This window comes from Dama dama, chromosome 17 (genome assembly GCF_033118175.1).
Source record: "Dama dama isolate Ldn47 chromosome 17, ASM3311817v1, whole genome shotgun sequence".
In the NCBI taxonomy this organism is placed as follows: domain Eukaryota; kingdom Metazoa; phylum Chordata; class Mammalia; order Artiodactyla; family Cervidae; genus Dama; species Dama dama.
The window spans coordinates 61,452,910-61,467,968 of record NC_083697.1 but is presented as its reverse complement, the minus strand read 5'-3'; the positions used below and the strand labels follow the sequence as shown (position 1 = coordinate 61,467,968).

General features: G+C 42.2%; 1 protein-coding gene and 1 non-coding gene across 8 annotated transcripts in view; both read right to left on the bottom strand.

Moving 5' to 3' along the window:
* TBC1D1 (TBC1 domain family member 1) overlaps positions 1-15,059 on the bottom strand; it is a 224,886-nt gene that overhangs the window by 165,971 nt on the left and 43,856 nt on the right. The gene's annotated exons all lie outside the window — the stretch shown is intronic.
* LOC133071971 (U6 spliceosomal RNA) lies at positions 13,154-13,260 on the bottom strand. Its single transcript, XR_009696584.1, has one exon. It is a non-coding gene; the product is annotated as a U6 spliceosomal RNA (small nuclear RNA).

The window sequence follows — 15,059 nt, the reverse complement described above, 5'->3', positions numbered from 1 at the left end:
CAGGTAAAACAAACAAAGGTGAGCAAAAACAGGAAAGCTGGGCTATTCCAGAAAAATAAACAGTTCTATTTTGTTGGAGAATAGAACACAAAATCTTGGCATTAGACAGTAAAGTCCAAAAAATCATCTGAGACCAGATGGGCAAGGCCTTTGACTGCCAAACTAAGGAGTCTGGCATTTATTGGCTGGGGAATGGGAGGTAGACAGGCCAGAAGGCATCAGAGATGAAATGGCCTGATCAGAGAGTGGGTTTTCTAGAAGATAAATCTGCCTCTTTGATTTTACAGACCCTTTCTTAAGCATGATTTTTTCCTAGACAACTTCAACCTGAAAAAAAAAAAAAAAAGTCATTCTTCTCAGCATGTTTTTAAAAGTAAACTTGGTCACCATAAATGTATAGGAGAAAAGGAGACATAGAAACGAGCAGCAAATCCAGCAAACATGGCCATCTGTTTCTGGGACTCTTAGAGATCAGCAAAACTAGCTTTTTAAAAAACACGGAACTATGGCTGAAATCATATTTTCCAACGTAGGTTTCCACTAGTGACTACTTATAATTTTATTTGTCTGGCATTTTCCATAAAATATACCATCACCAGCACATTGAAAAGCTATCATCTGTTCCATTATAAACGCAAAGAATGAAAAAGGAAGGATAAGAGGAAGGGAGGAGAGGAGCAAGATGATACACGGCTTGTTAGGAAATGTAAATCAAATGTCAGAATCGACCTTTTCAAAGCAATGATGAAGAAAAAGAAAAACATCAAACAATCTGTTCAGAACTTTTATGAAAAAGTGGTGTAGGGTAAAAACACAACGGGGTTTGGAATTGGAAAAGCTCTTTTGGAATCTCCACTCTCTCCTTTTATTACTACCTTCTTGTGATGAGATAAATTTCCTCCTTTTTAAATGGTGATATAATTTATTACTTTAATGGTTGTGAGAGATAAAAGTGTCACACTGTGTCATGGATCATAGGTATTTGCCTCTTTCTCTCCTTTGGAAAGGAAGGGATGTGCCTGTTGTATGATGGGGCTGTGGCCATGGGGATTACACAAAGGCAACAGCTGCTTGAGTTCCCCCAACCTCTGAAGGGAGTCTAAACATCCATTTGGTCAGCTTGGGTCTGCATACAAGGGAGCGAGGCAGTGATGCCAGGAACACCAAGGACCAGGAGACAATAATCACTTTGGCTTCACTGTGGCAGGCTTCGAGTGACCTCTCTGGGGGGAATTCACGACTGTACTTCCCCTTTCTCTAGATCAGTATTAATTAATAATAAATATTAAAACTAGTTGATCCCCTTGAGAATACCATATGAAGCCAAGGGGGAAAGGCACAGAAGGGAGGTACAGAGGAAAAAAAAAAAAACATTTGGAGATTTCAAATGTGTTAAAGCACAGTGAGAATAATCTGCTGGAAACACATTCATTTACAAATATTTATTGAGCACCTATTTTGGCCAGATGCTGTGTAGGCTGTGAGGACATATCTATTAACGAAAAAGAAAAAAAAAAAAAAAAAATCCCTGCCCTCACAATACTTACATCCTAGTGAAGAAAGAGACAATGAACAAAACAATAAATGCACAGTAGATTATATCTACTGTAGATTTTAATCTACACACATGAATAGAAAAAGAGAAGGTGTAAACTTTGAGGCAGAGTCCTCCTATGATAACATCAGGGATTCTTGGAATTCTGGCCACACACGACAAATAAAGGACAGGGATTTTTGTGGAAAAGAGTGACAGTGGAAATTACATGCTGCAAACTAATATGAATTTATCATTCTGAAAGAGAGAAAGGAGAGAAGTGTATATGTGCATTGGAACCTCCAGGTATTCTCCTGAATTACCTTAAGGAGAAAATGGGGGGGAGGATGCACATGTTCCAGCAGCAAGATGGAGAGGGCAATTTCTTTTTCACCTTTTACAATGTCTTAAATTTGTCAGGTTACAAATGATTCTTAACTTCCTTGGGCTTTACAGTATTTTCCAAATAAATACGAAAATAGTTAAAGAGAGATGAGTGAGTTCTACATGTATTAACACAAAAATCAGTTTGTGATACATAAAGTGGAAAATCTAAGTTACAGAGCTTTGTAACTTATGATCACATGTATGTAATACAGTTTTTTATAATGGCAACTCACGTGAGACAGCTTAGTTATCCTGCCGAAGTCTCAGTGACTCACCTCTGAGCCTTTCCCTTTTTACCGCCCACATACAACATCACTAAATAATGGCTTCTGTCTTAGAGTGGCCTTCCAAATGTATCCCTTCTTTCCATTCTGTTTGTCGCTGTCCCAGGTCAGCTGTCATCATCTCTCACTCGAACAACTGCATAAATCTCCTTACTGGTCTCAGTACATGCACCACAAACTAGATTTGCTTCTCAAAACATCAACCCTCCTTTGATTCTCCAATGAGCACTGTGGATTGAGTCCAGTCTTAGCATGGCCTCCAACACTCTTCCAAATCTGGCCTATCCTACCAGCAGTAGACAATGATTCCTGTCTAATAATGGTTTCCTCCACTCCTCTTTACTAGCAGCCTAATTTTGTGCAATTAATGAACAGAGACTCTTGATCTCAGGCTTTAGCCCCATGCGATATGCTATGGGTTGACACATAGCAGGCAATCACTTCTTTATTCTTTTTTAACTAAATGAACAAATGGTATAAATTAGTCATGTTTATACCATTCCTCTTCCCAAATGATTAGTCTACAGGTCAGCATGTAACCCAGTTCTGGCCAATGAGATACTACAAGTATGTCCCATCCTTCCTGTTTGGAACTTACAGCAGCCATCTTGGAACCGTGAGATCACAGAGAAGAAGGCTAAAAAAATCGACGTGCAGAATGTCGATTCTGTACTGGCAGAATGTAATGAGATGAAAGCTTATGTTATTGATGATATATAGATCCAGCGACTCTGGAATTGCTTACCTCCAAACCCTGAGATAAAAGCCTGTGTTATTGATGATCCAGAGTGGTAGATCCAAACACTCTGAAACTGCTTACCTCCAAATTCTTATTAAAGGATATATCAAAATATCTTTATTGCCTAAATTGGACTTTAATATGCCTATGAATCACTTGGAAATCTCATTAAAATGAAAATTCTGATTCAGTAAATTTGAGGTGGGGCCTGAGACTCTACATTAATAAAAGACTCCTAGGTGATGCTGCTGTCCAAGGACCACATTTAGAGAAAGGAGGATGTAAACCACTACAAAATGGACATTATATTACTTTTAGCTGGCAAGTATGGGTTGAAAGGTATAAATGCTAAATTTCACCTAATTACTTTTAGCTGAACTTATCCATACTGCCTACTGTCCCTCCCCACATACCAAGCTAACTACACTAACCATCCAAACTTCTCAACACATACAAAAAGCCTCCTAAACCTGCCTCATGCTCATCCTTTACTTGAAGGAGCTTCTGTAGATTTTACCACTATTCCACACATCAGCCTGGGTCACTTTTTTCACTCACTGATTTTATTTGCACTTACTTCCATATATGTTTCTCTGGGGTCTTTTATTCAAGTCATTATTAAACAATTACAGCTACTTGTTTAATAGACAAGATGATTTTGAAAGACTTGAAATTTAATTGCAAAAATTGTTGAATTCCCTAGTAGATTTTATATATTATATTATGGTTGTATTCCATTTCAGTAGCATGGAAATTAAAAACCACATAAACAGCGTTCTATTGCCAGTAATAACATGCATGTGTCTCTCCTTGATTAACGCTTAATTGCACATGGCACTTCAACAAATTTTTTATCTTCTGATATTAATATGCATCAGCTTGACACTGAGCTCATACGAATTTTTCATGCTCACTCTCAGATTACAGACACCATCTCTCTCTTATCTCTCCAAGAAACTCCTACCTGATTCTATTTCATTAATTATCAATATGCTTTTCTTAGCACACTGCATTTCCAAGTGTTTTTTTTAAAAAAACATTACTCTGAAATTTAGCATTCGTACCTTTCAGCCCATGCTTACCAGAAGAGGCCCCCAATGACTCGATTAGAATGCAAGTTATGTCGAGTGTCGGGATGGGAGGAGGCTGAAGGAGATGAGTCCCTGCAGCTGTCAGACTGCGCGTCAATCAGCAGGTGATGATGTGCTTTGATTTCCACTGTAAATGAGCACAATTCATCTGCTGTCCCGATCAACCTAACACATCACAAAATCTGTGCAAACAAGGACATGAGAGATAACTACAAAAAGCAGGACTCCAGAGATGGAGGTTTTTATTCAACTTCTACCAATGATTCTGCACAAGAATATCACCTTTCCCTTGCCCCTCAATACCCCGCTTCCCCCACCAAATCAGCAGAGCTTAAAGTCACACACTGTAAAAGTGAAAATCCAAAACTACTTGATGGGGACTTTCCTGGTGGTTCAGTGGCTGAGACTCTGCACTCCTAATGCAGGAGGTCTGGGTTTGATCCCTGGTTGGGGCACTAGATCCCACGTGCCATAACTAAGAGCTCAAAGGCAGCAACTAAAGATCTCGCATACCACAGTGAAGATCAAAGATCCTGTGTGCCGCAACTAAGACCTGGAACACCCAAATAAAATTTTTAAAATAAATATTAATAAATAAATAAAACCACCCTATGACATCCACAACAGATTCAGCAAAGACTGAAACAAAAATCTCAAAGAACAGTGTGAGGATACTGGTATGAATAGATAAATAATCTCAGGGCTCCTGGTATGAGCTGGAAGCCAGCAGGCTACAAGTAACCGCAGGCTCTGTGAGTCTCAGCCTTGCCAATACTGCTAGCTCATTGCTGTTTTCCAGGTAAATCTTTCCCGCCCTCCACCTCCTTCAAATTCCACTGCATTAATGGTGAACAGTTGTAATCCAATGTAAGGATTATTCATAGTCTGAGGACTCTTAGGTATAATATGTAGATTTGTGTCCTGGCAGAGCACGGTGGCATGGTAAAGTACATATCCATTATCATCTGAATCTGAACTTCATGTTAATATTCTGAAAGCTAAAACTCATAACTTACTGCCTTGCTTGTCCAGGCAAAGACTGTGACCTCTTTCAAGACTTTCAGTACTTACTGCTCTGGGACAAATACTATAGCCACTTTACAGATCCTGAGTGCTTCACTGAGCAGATACCCTGAGCTCTTTATAATATTTATTTTGAACATCCCTTTCAAATACCCTTTTTGAAGTCTGTTAATTTATAACCATAAGGTCCACTTCCCCTCTTGCTAAGTGTCATTATATCCTGTCTTCTCTAGCTGAGAATCATGAGGCCCTTCCCCGACTGCTGACCAAATCATTTGATACGTTTTGACATAGGGACGTATCTGTGAAACCAACGCAATTTACCAAATATTTCCATAACCCCCTTAAATTCTTGTGCCCCTTTGCAACCCATTCCTTCTTCTGCCCTATCCCCAAGCAACCACTGAACCACAGATCTGTTTTCTTCACTAAAGATTAGTTTGCATTTTGGGGGTTTTATATAAATGGAATGATATAGCATATATTCTTTTCATCAGTGAGGGGAGAGCCTGTCTTACTCAGTAAATGATTTTGAGGCTTTCCACACTGCTATGTGCATCCTTTTTATTGTGAGTAGCATTTTACTTGCCACCTGTTGATGGACTTCTGGGTTGTTTTCAACTTCTAGGCTGGTTTCCGTTTTCGGCTATCACATATAAAGCTGCTAGGGGCACTGGTACAAGACTTTGTGGAGACGTGTATTTTTGTTTTCGTGTAGATTCCGATCACTGTACTGAAATTTTGCAAAAACCCAGTAGCACAGCCGGCTTGTGGTTCGTGGGCTGAGAAGACAACGAGCTTTGGCGACAGCACAACTTCCACTCCACACACCTTCTCCGGACCCCACTGGTCCCCTCCCCGGCTCCCCCTGCAGCGGCCACAACTCACTTCCTCTTTCTGGGGCCAAGGCCTCTAATTCTTTTCCTTGACCCTCCAATGCCCTAGTCACGGTCTAGCCTCTCCCTGGCTAAACGACAGACCTGTTTCCTTCCTATTCAGACAAGACAAAGGGATTGTTTTAACAGATTCATATATGGGTTTTTCCAACGTTTCTAATCTATTCAGACTGTCTGTATGATAGTCAAGACACCAAAGCAAGCGCCAGTTAAATTCAAAGTAAGATATCAAAGTGTATCGCTTCCACCTGTCCTCACTTTACCACTTTGACTGGCACCTTCTTTTAGAGAGCCAATGTTTCTTGGCATAAACAAAATATTATGGCTTTCTGTCATATTTGTTCCAGCTTCACTGTAGACACGTTGGAAAATTATAATTTTAATGAAGGCCTGTCTTTGTTGTCAACACTCAAAATGTCCACGTTTCCAAATGAATCACAGCTGACTTTTATTTTGGCTGTAATTCCAAGATGAAATTGTCTCAGTGAATCCACATTTTAAAATTTCAGCCCATATCTGTTCACTAGATTCTATGCAAAAGACCTAAAATGTATCCCATTTCACAACTGTGAAACAGAACTGCTACCAGTTTAGGTACGAATATAGCACTAAGTTTAGACTTACATAAAGGCTTTGTATGGGAATCCTGGATGTCACATTGTAATCTCTTGGTATCTGTTCCCTTTGGTGTAGAAACACTGTGGATTGGTTGGTAAGAAGCATAAGGCAGGGTTCAAAATTGCATACGTAACATCTTTTGTAGCAGTAAACCTGTGACAACAAGGAGCAAAGCAGGCTGGACCAGGGTGCTGGCTTTTGCTCCTAGGTTCTTCAGAGACCACAGTGAATACCAGCCCAAGGCTTTACTTTAGGCCCAAATTCAATGACCAATCTGGGTCAGCCATGCAACGACCTGAGATATATTTATTAAGATGCACTTAAGTGTTTTATTTCATTTATAATTTTAACATATTGTTTCATGTATTTCTTACAAGGAAGATTCTTAAAAACCAGTCTTACTTTGTTAAAATTCAAATCACTTATTTGAGCCCCAATTCTCTGTCTCTGTGTAACTGTCTGACACAAGTCTTAGTTTTGCTCTGCCAACCCCTTCCTGGAGCTATGGACCAGTCAACCACCAACCCAACAAGGAAAATTAACAGCTACATGCCCAGAATAACTTCCTTAGAGGTCAGTTGAGAATGGGTTGGTTCTAGAACTTTGCTTCTTTAAAATCAGCAAAATATTATTTCAGATAATTTGGGTTTTGGGTTTGTTTTTTTTTTTTTGAGAAAATTTAATTTTTCATGCATTTTCTTTTTCCCAACTATATTGAATATAACTGACATGTAACATTGTATGTTTAAGGTATACAAATAATTTCATATAGATAGATAGATAAATAAATGATTACTACAATAAATTTAGTTAAAAACCATCAAAATTTTTGTTTTTTTAAGAACAGAACACTCTACAGGCGACATCCTGAACAGGAGGTTGTTCCTTTGGCCCTCAAATTGAGACAGGCTGGGACCTGGGACCCTATTGCTTCAATGCTGCGGTGCTTGCACCTGGACACATCTCCCCACCAGCAACAAAATATAAAGAAACTGTATGGAACTAATGCAGTCATGGGCTGTGAGGGCAAATTCTGGACAAAAGATACAAAGAGACCAAAAAGCCCAAGAGCCACTTCTGAAGAGCTTGGAGCAAACGCAGGGTACTGTGCGGGCCCCCTGCACATCACACCAGCTAAGAGGTGGACAGAACACCTAAGGCACCCCTGCAGCCCGCCCCCTGGGCACACCCTGCCCTCTGCGCACATAAGGAACCAGCTTGCTCCCCACAGCAAGCAAACAAGCAAGGAACCTACTGTTTCTTCTCCTTCCCCTGAAGCTGGGGCCCCAGTAAACCTTCTGAATTTCCTGTCTGGCCTCTGATCAATTTCTATTGATTAAGGAGGCCAAGAACCCTGGTGAGTAACAACACTTTGTCAAAAGCAGGAGTACCTTCTCTCCAACAAAGCCCAAATTTTCCTTACCCACCAAAATGACACAGGCCATCACATCCCTGATTCCTCCCAAGCAAGAAATACTCCAGGTACTAACTAACTAACAAGCAAAGCAAATGACTTCCCCTTCATTAGGCAGCTAGCCCTTCTCCAGGAATATGAACCCCCAGCAATGCCACACGTGACCCAGCCCAAGAGTCCAAGTAAAAAATACCTGACTACAAGCTTTACGTGGAAATTCTAAGCAACCAGTAATAACGATGAAGTCCAACCCTGTACAGGTTAAGAAACAATGCTGATCCAAGAACTCTCTTGAAGAAGAACCTGTTTCCAATTGATAAGTGTGGTTATATCTTGGTGTAGAATGGGGATTGGGAAGTAGAGAGACTTAACACTTTATACTTTACCCATATCTGAATTAATTGAATTTTTATAATTAGCATTTATTGTAATTAAATGTTGTAAATGAAAAAATACTTTCCTTGGTTCTGAGTTTTTTTTCTCCAGCCCTCCCATAGTAGACATAAAGCATTTTTAGGCTGCCCAGCATCACATGACTGTCTTATTTAGGGAGAAATTCTCAAATAGGTGGCAACATGGCCCCCTCTGCTGACAGGGGACAAATATTCACACTCTCTCCCTTTCTGGTGATCAGCGTTGGCTCTGCCAGACAGCCACGTGTTCACTCCTGTCTGGGACTTGAAGCTCGAAGGGGTAATTCAGGTCACAGGTCAGTGAGATCAGACTCACAAGGAGGGCAGCGTCACTGGAGTCCAGAGGGGCCACAGCTCACAGCCAGGGGTGGCAGCGCGGAGGACACTGGTGTCTGGTGGCGGGGGTGTCAGAGCGGTGTCCTTAGCAAGTACTCCTGGGCTACAGACTCGGCCATGGTTCCGCCCGCCTGGCTCCCCTTGGTTGCTGCTCATTTGTGAGGCTGGATTATCTTGGTCTTTATGTTGATTCTGAGAACTACCCTACATCCTTTCAATAAATTCTTTTTCTGCTTATGTCAGCCAGGGTTGATTCCTGGAGCCAAGAATTGTGACCCAGAATTTGTCCTTTCATTCATCCAATAAAGTATTTTATTTTTCCTTTTTTTTTTTTTTTGGTCAGGCCACACAGCTTGTGGGATCTTAGTTGCCAGACCAGTGAGCAAACCTGTGCCCCCTGCAGTGGAAGTGTGGAGCCCTAACCACTAGACCACCAGGGAAGTTCCCCAACAAAGTATTTAACTGCCTAATATGTGCCCGACACTGCTCTAAGCACAGGGATTCTGCTGTGAACAAAATTAAAATCCATTCACTCGAGGAGGTTATAGTCCAGAGGATCTCATTTCTTCCTGGCCCTGGCCTCCTTTGCCTTTCTCTGGAAGCCTGTTTTCATCTGATACTACCCCTCTAGGCCTAAGCCAAGCCAAGCCGAGCTGGCTTTTCTGTCTCCCCTGACATCAAGGAGCAAGGACGTTCTCATGTCCTCCTGGCCTTGCTCTTGAGTTCAGGCCAGACCTGTGGTTTTGACACCACGCACAGTCATTCATGGTCATTTCATAAGCGTTTGCCAGCACCTAGACTATTTGAGACACTGCTAGGAGCTGAGTCACAATGTCGAAGTGGTCACTGCCCTCAGAGATATTACAGTGAGGCAGCAAAGACAGACAACAGACATTTAAGGAAGCTGTCAAGGGTGATGTGTGCCAGGGAAGAGAAGGCATGCTGCCCCAGAATACATAACAGGAACACTTTACCGGTTTTAGGAGGGAGCCCAGGAAGGCTTCCTGGGGGAAGTGAGTTTTAAGTTGAGACATGATGGATGACTTAAAGTCAGATAGCTAACGAGGATAGACAGCAGAACAACAGGGACTTGCCTGGGGGTCCAGTGGCTAAGACCCCACCCTCCCAATGCAGGGGGCAAGGGTTCAATTCCTGGTCAGGGAGCTAGATCCCACATGCTGCAAGTAAGACCTAATATGGTCAAATAAATAAATAATTTTTAAAAAGATGGAACATGCAATATACCAGAAGCAAGAGAGGGCACAGCACATCGAGAAAATGGAAGGAGTTCAGTATGGTGTGGGCAAGAAGCATAGGCACTTGTGAGGGAGGGACAGTGCTTAAGGTGAGGCTGGAGGGGCAGATAAAGAGCCTTATCGGCACTCCATAGCTTTATTCCCAGAACAATCAGAAGCCATCTGCGGAGGAGCTCAAGCAGAGGTGGCAACAGAAGGGTGTACTGTTGGTTCTGCAAATTAGAAAGATCACCGCATGTCAGGTGGAATGAACTGGGAGGGGAAATACAGAGACATCAGGATTATTTCAGAGCTCACCAAGAGTTCAGAATAGAAAAATTATACTCCAGGTGGTACAGTGGTAAAGAATCCGCCTGCCAGTGCAGGAGACGCAGGAGATGCCAGTTCGGTCCATGGGTTGGGATGATCCCCTAGAGAAGGAAATGGCAACCCACTACAGTATTGTTGCCTGAAAAATTCCATGGACAGAGGAGTCTGGTGGGCTATAGTCCATGGGGTCCCAAAGAGTGGGACACGACTGAGTGGCTGAGCATGCATGTAAGAACTAGCAGAGGCAGGAGAGATGAAAAGAAGCAGGAATAGTCAAGGGACATGTATTGGGTACAATCAAAAAGACTTTGTGAGTGATGGGTGGATATGAGGTGAATAAGGAGAGAGAGAAGTCACAGATGACCCCCAGGTGTCTGATTTGCGTAGCCAGGTGGATAGGAGGCCTTCCACCAAAAATAAACAAAATGCTGAAGAGGAAATGGCTTTAGTTTGCTTGTTCATCTTCAGTTTAAAGTGACCAAGGAGAATTGCCTGATTGGCAGCTACAGATGTGGGCCTAGATTTCTGTGCAGAGATATGAGATAGATATCACATGGGCAATGGCTGAGGTGTGGGAGTAGTGAGACGCCCCTGCGGTTGACACAGTCATGGGGTGGGCTGTGTTATTCTTATAAGAGTTCATTGCCCCTTCCTGGGGGGAGATTCAACTTTGCCACCTTGCTGTTGCCACATGACTTGTTTTGACCAATGATATACAAGTGGAAATGACATGGATCACCTCCTTTTGTACAGAAAGCTGACCTTTAAGGTCAGCTCAGCGTTCTCCATGGGGCTGCACGGGTGGCGCTAGTGGTAAAGAACCCACCTGCCAATGCAGGAGACACAGGAGACCTGAGTTCGATTCCTGGGTCAGGAACATCCCCTGGAGGATGGCATGGCAACCCACTCCAGCATTCTTGCCTGGAGAATCCCATGGACAGAGGAGCCTTGTGGGCTGCAGTGCATGGTGTCACAGAGCTGGACACGACTGAAGTGCCTAACCACACACGCCTGCAGGGTTCTCCAGGGTTCCTGTTCTATCTGCTATGATGAGCAGCAACATTCCAGAGAAAGGCTGCACGGTCAGCCTGGACCTCATTATAAAGATTTCGAGTAACCAAGTGGTAGGCAATTCACAATGAATACATAGCTAGAACAAGAAATAAATATGTGTTGTTATAAGGCACTGAGATTTGTTTGTTACTGCAGCAAAACCAAACCTACTCTGACTGATACAGGTGGGAAGAGAAGCAGGTCTGTGGCAGAAACCTGCAGAAAAGCGACATTTATCAGCTGATACAGTGGAGCCTACAGAGAAAGCCCACTCCTGCCCTAGCTTCTGACTCACAGAAACCGCTGCAAATTACCTCTTGCATTCACCTCTGGCTTACCTTGTTTTTGGTCTTCGGCCCGGGGGTTGTCTGGGCAGCCTGATGTACATTTGCTCCTGGCAGAGGCCTGGGGACACCTTGCACTGTGGTGTCCACGCCTCTTCTGACTCATCCTGAGCTCCTGGGCTTGGTTCCTGGATGTGTTTCCAGACCAACAGCTGTCCTGCCAGTTGACCTTTCCAGGTTCCAATCAGTCTGATTCTTCTTGTCTTCTCACTCACACCACCCCCTCCCGCCCGACTCCACCACCCAGCACAAACTGACACGTGTAAGTGTCTTCACTGACACTGAACACATGCAGTAGAGGCGACGTCTGCTCCTCTTTGACCTGGGACAGGCTCTTTCACAGGCCACCCTGCTCTCCTGCCTTCTAGGCTCCTTTTCCCATAGATCAGGATTGAGAATGCCACCATCTATTTAGAAGCCCTTTTTTCCCAAATGAATAGGACAATGCCACTTCTGTGGTTTTGGTCCAGCCCTCAAACCAGAGGTAACCAGTCTGCCAGGACAATTGTGATCAGCATTGAGGTCAAGATAGAGAAACATATCTACCTTTTCTTAAGTTTACCCATTGTTCAACATTCTGTACATTTTGTTCACAACATTAGCTGTTAACATTTACTGAAAGCTTATTAGGAGACTTCCCTGGTAGCCCCAGTATCCTTGCCTGGAAAATCCCATGGATAAAAGAGCCTGGTGGGCTAGCGTCCAGAGGGTCGCAAAGAGTCGGACATGCAGAGCGCAAACGCTGGCACTGCAGAGAGGTCCAGTGGGAAAGAACCCATCCTGCAGAGCAGGGGACGCAGGCTGATCCCCTGGTCAGGGAACTAGGATCCCACAGATTGCAAAGCAGCTAAACCCACACACCGCAACTACTGAGTCCGCAGGCCACGACGTGAGAGTCCGTGCGCCGCAGCAAAAAGATCCCGCACGACAACTTATTAGATGGCAGGCAAGGTGCTGAATATTTAACACACCATTTATTCTGTGTCTCACAGGCAGTCTAAGAATAGCATTATTTTTTCTATTTTACAAGTGGTAAAACAGATTTTAAAAGTTCACATGTTTGCCTGAGAAAACACAGCCAATACCAGTAAGGTTGAAAGTTTGCCTAACTCCTGAGTCCTTGTTTTCTACTCTTCTGCTATATGCGTGTGTGTGTTGAGATATATGTGTGTGTGTGTGTGTGTGTGTGTGTAAATACTTGTGTGTGTGTGTATGTATATATATATATATATATATATATATGTACACATAAATGGTGGTGATGGTTTAGTCACTAAGTCGTGTCCCACTCTACTCTTTGTAACCCCATGAACTATAGCCCACCAGGCTCTTCTGTCCAAGGGATTCCCCAGGCAAGAATACTGAAGGGGGTCACTATTTCCTCCTCCAGGGGATCTTCCCAATCCAGGGACTGAACCGAGGTCTGCTGCATTGCAGACTGATTCTTTTTTTTTTTAAAAATATGGAATGCTTCACGAATTTGCGTGTCATCCTTGCGCAGGGGCCATGCTAATCTTCTCTGTATCGCTCCAATTTTAGTATATGTGCTGCCGAAGCGAGCACGCAGACTGATTCTTTATCGACTGAGTCACCAGGAAAGCCTACCTATGTCTAATGTGTATGTATATGTACACATATATATGCATGTGAGTCTACTGGCATATGTGTATATTTATTACAAATGTATAGATAAATATGTGTAAGGATGTATGTATATATATGTAGGTGTGTATATAACTATGTGTGTATATATGTTTATGTGTGTTCATGAGTACATATATGTGTGTATATATATCTATAGGTACAAAAATCTTCCAAGCTCAGGTTAGAAAGTATGGAAGGTAATATATTGTGTTTTAACCACCTGGTATCACACCTAGTACAATATAATATTTCAATATAAGTTTTAAAACTCTTAAATTTATTAAGTTTTGAGTTTATTAAATAAACTCTTTTCAAATTATATTTTATACTAAAGTCATGTAGAAATTGCTTTGTGAAAAATAAACTCAAAATGGATTAAAGATCTAAATGTAAGACCAGAAACTATAAAACTCCTAGAGGAGAACATAGGCAAAACACTCTCTAACATAAATAACAGCAGGATCCTCTATGACCCACCTCCCAGAATATTGGAAATAAAAGCAAAAATAAACAAATCGGGCCTAATGAAACTTAAAAGCTTTTGCACAACAAAGGAAACTATAAGCAAGGTGAAAAGACAGCCCTCAGATTGGGAGAAAATAAAGCAAATGAAGCAACAGACAAAGGATTAATCTCAAAAATATACAAGCAACTCCTGCAGCTCAATTCCAGAAAAATAAGTGACCCAATCAAAAAATGGGCCAAAGAACTAAACAGACATTTCTCCAAAGAAGACATACAGATGGCTAACAAACACATGAAAAGATGCTCCACATCACTCATTATCAGAGAAATGCAAATCAAAACCACAATGAGGTACCATTACATGCCAGTCAGGATGGCTGCTATCCAAAAGTCTACAAGCAATAAATGCTGGAGAGGGTGTGGAGAAAAGGGAACCGTCTTACACTGTTGGTGGGAATGCAAACTAGTACAGCCTCTATGAAGAACAGTGTGGAGATTTCTTAAAAACCTGGAAATAGAACTGCCATATGACCCAGCAATACCACTTCTGGGCATACACACTGAGGAAACCAGATCTGAAAGAGACACATGCACCCCAGTGTTCATCACAGCACTGTTTATAATAGCCAGGACATGGAAACAACCTAGATGCCCATCAGCAGACGAATGGATAAGGAAGCTGTGGTACATATACACCATGGAATATTACTCAGCCATTACAAAGAATTCATTTGAATCAGTTCTAATGAGATGGATGAAACTGGAGCCCCTTATACAGAGTGAAGTAAGCCAGAAAGATAAAGACCATTACGGTATACTAACGCATATATATGGAATTTAGAAAGATGGTAATGATAACCCTATATGCAAAACAGAAAAAGAGACACAGATGTACAGAACAGACTTCTGGACTCTGGGAGAAGGCGAGGGTGGGATGTTTCGAGAGAACAGCATCGAAACATGTATATTATCTAGGGTGAAACAGATCACCAGCCCAGGCTGGATGCATGAGACAAGTGCTCGGGTCTGGTGCACTGGGAAGACCCAGAGGAATCGGGTGGAGAGGGAGGTGGGAGGGGGGATCGGGATGGGGAATACATGTAAATCCATGGCTGATTCATGTCAATGTATGACAAAACCCACTACAATATTGTGAAGTAATTAGCCTCCAACTAATAAAAATAAGTGGAAAAAAAAACTCAATTCAAAAAACTAAAAAAAAAAAAAAAGAAATTGCTTTGTGAGAGCAGGAA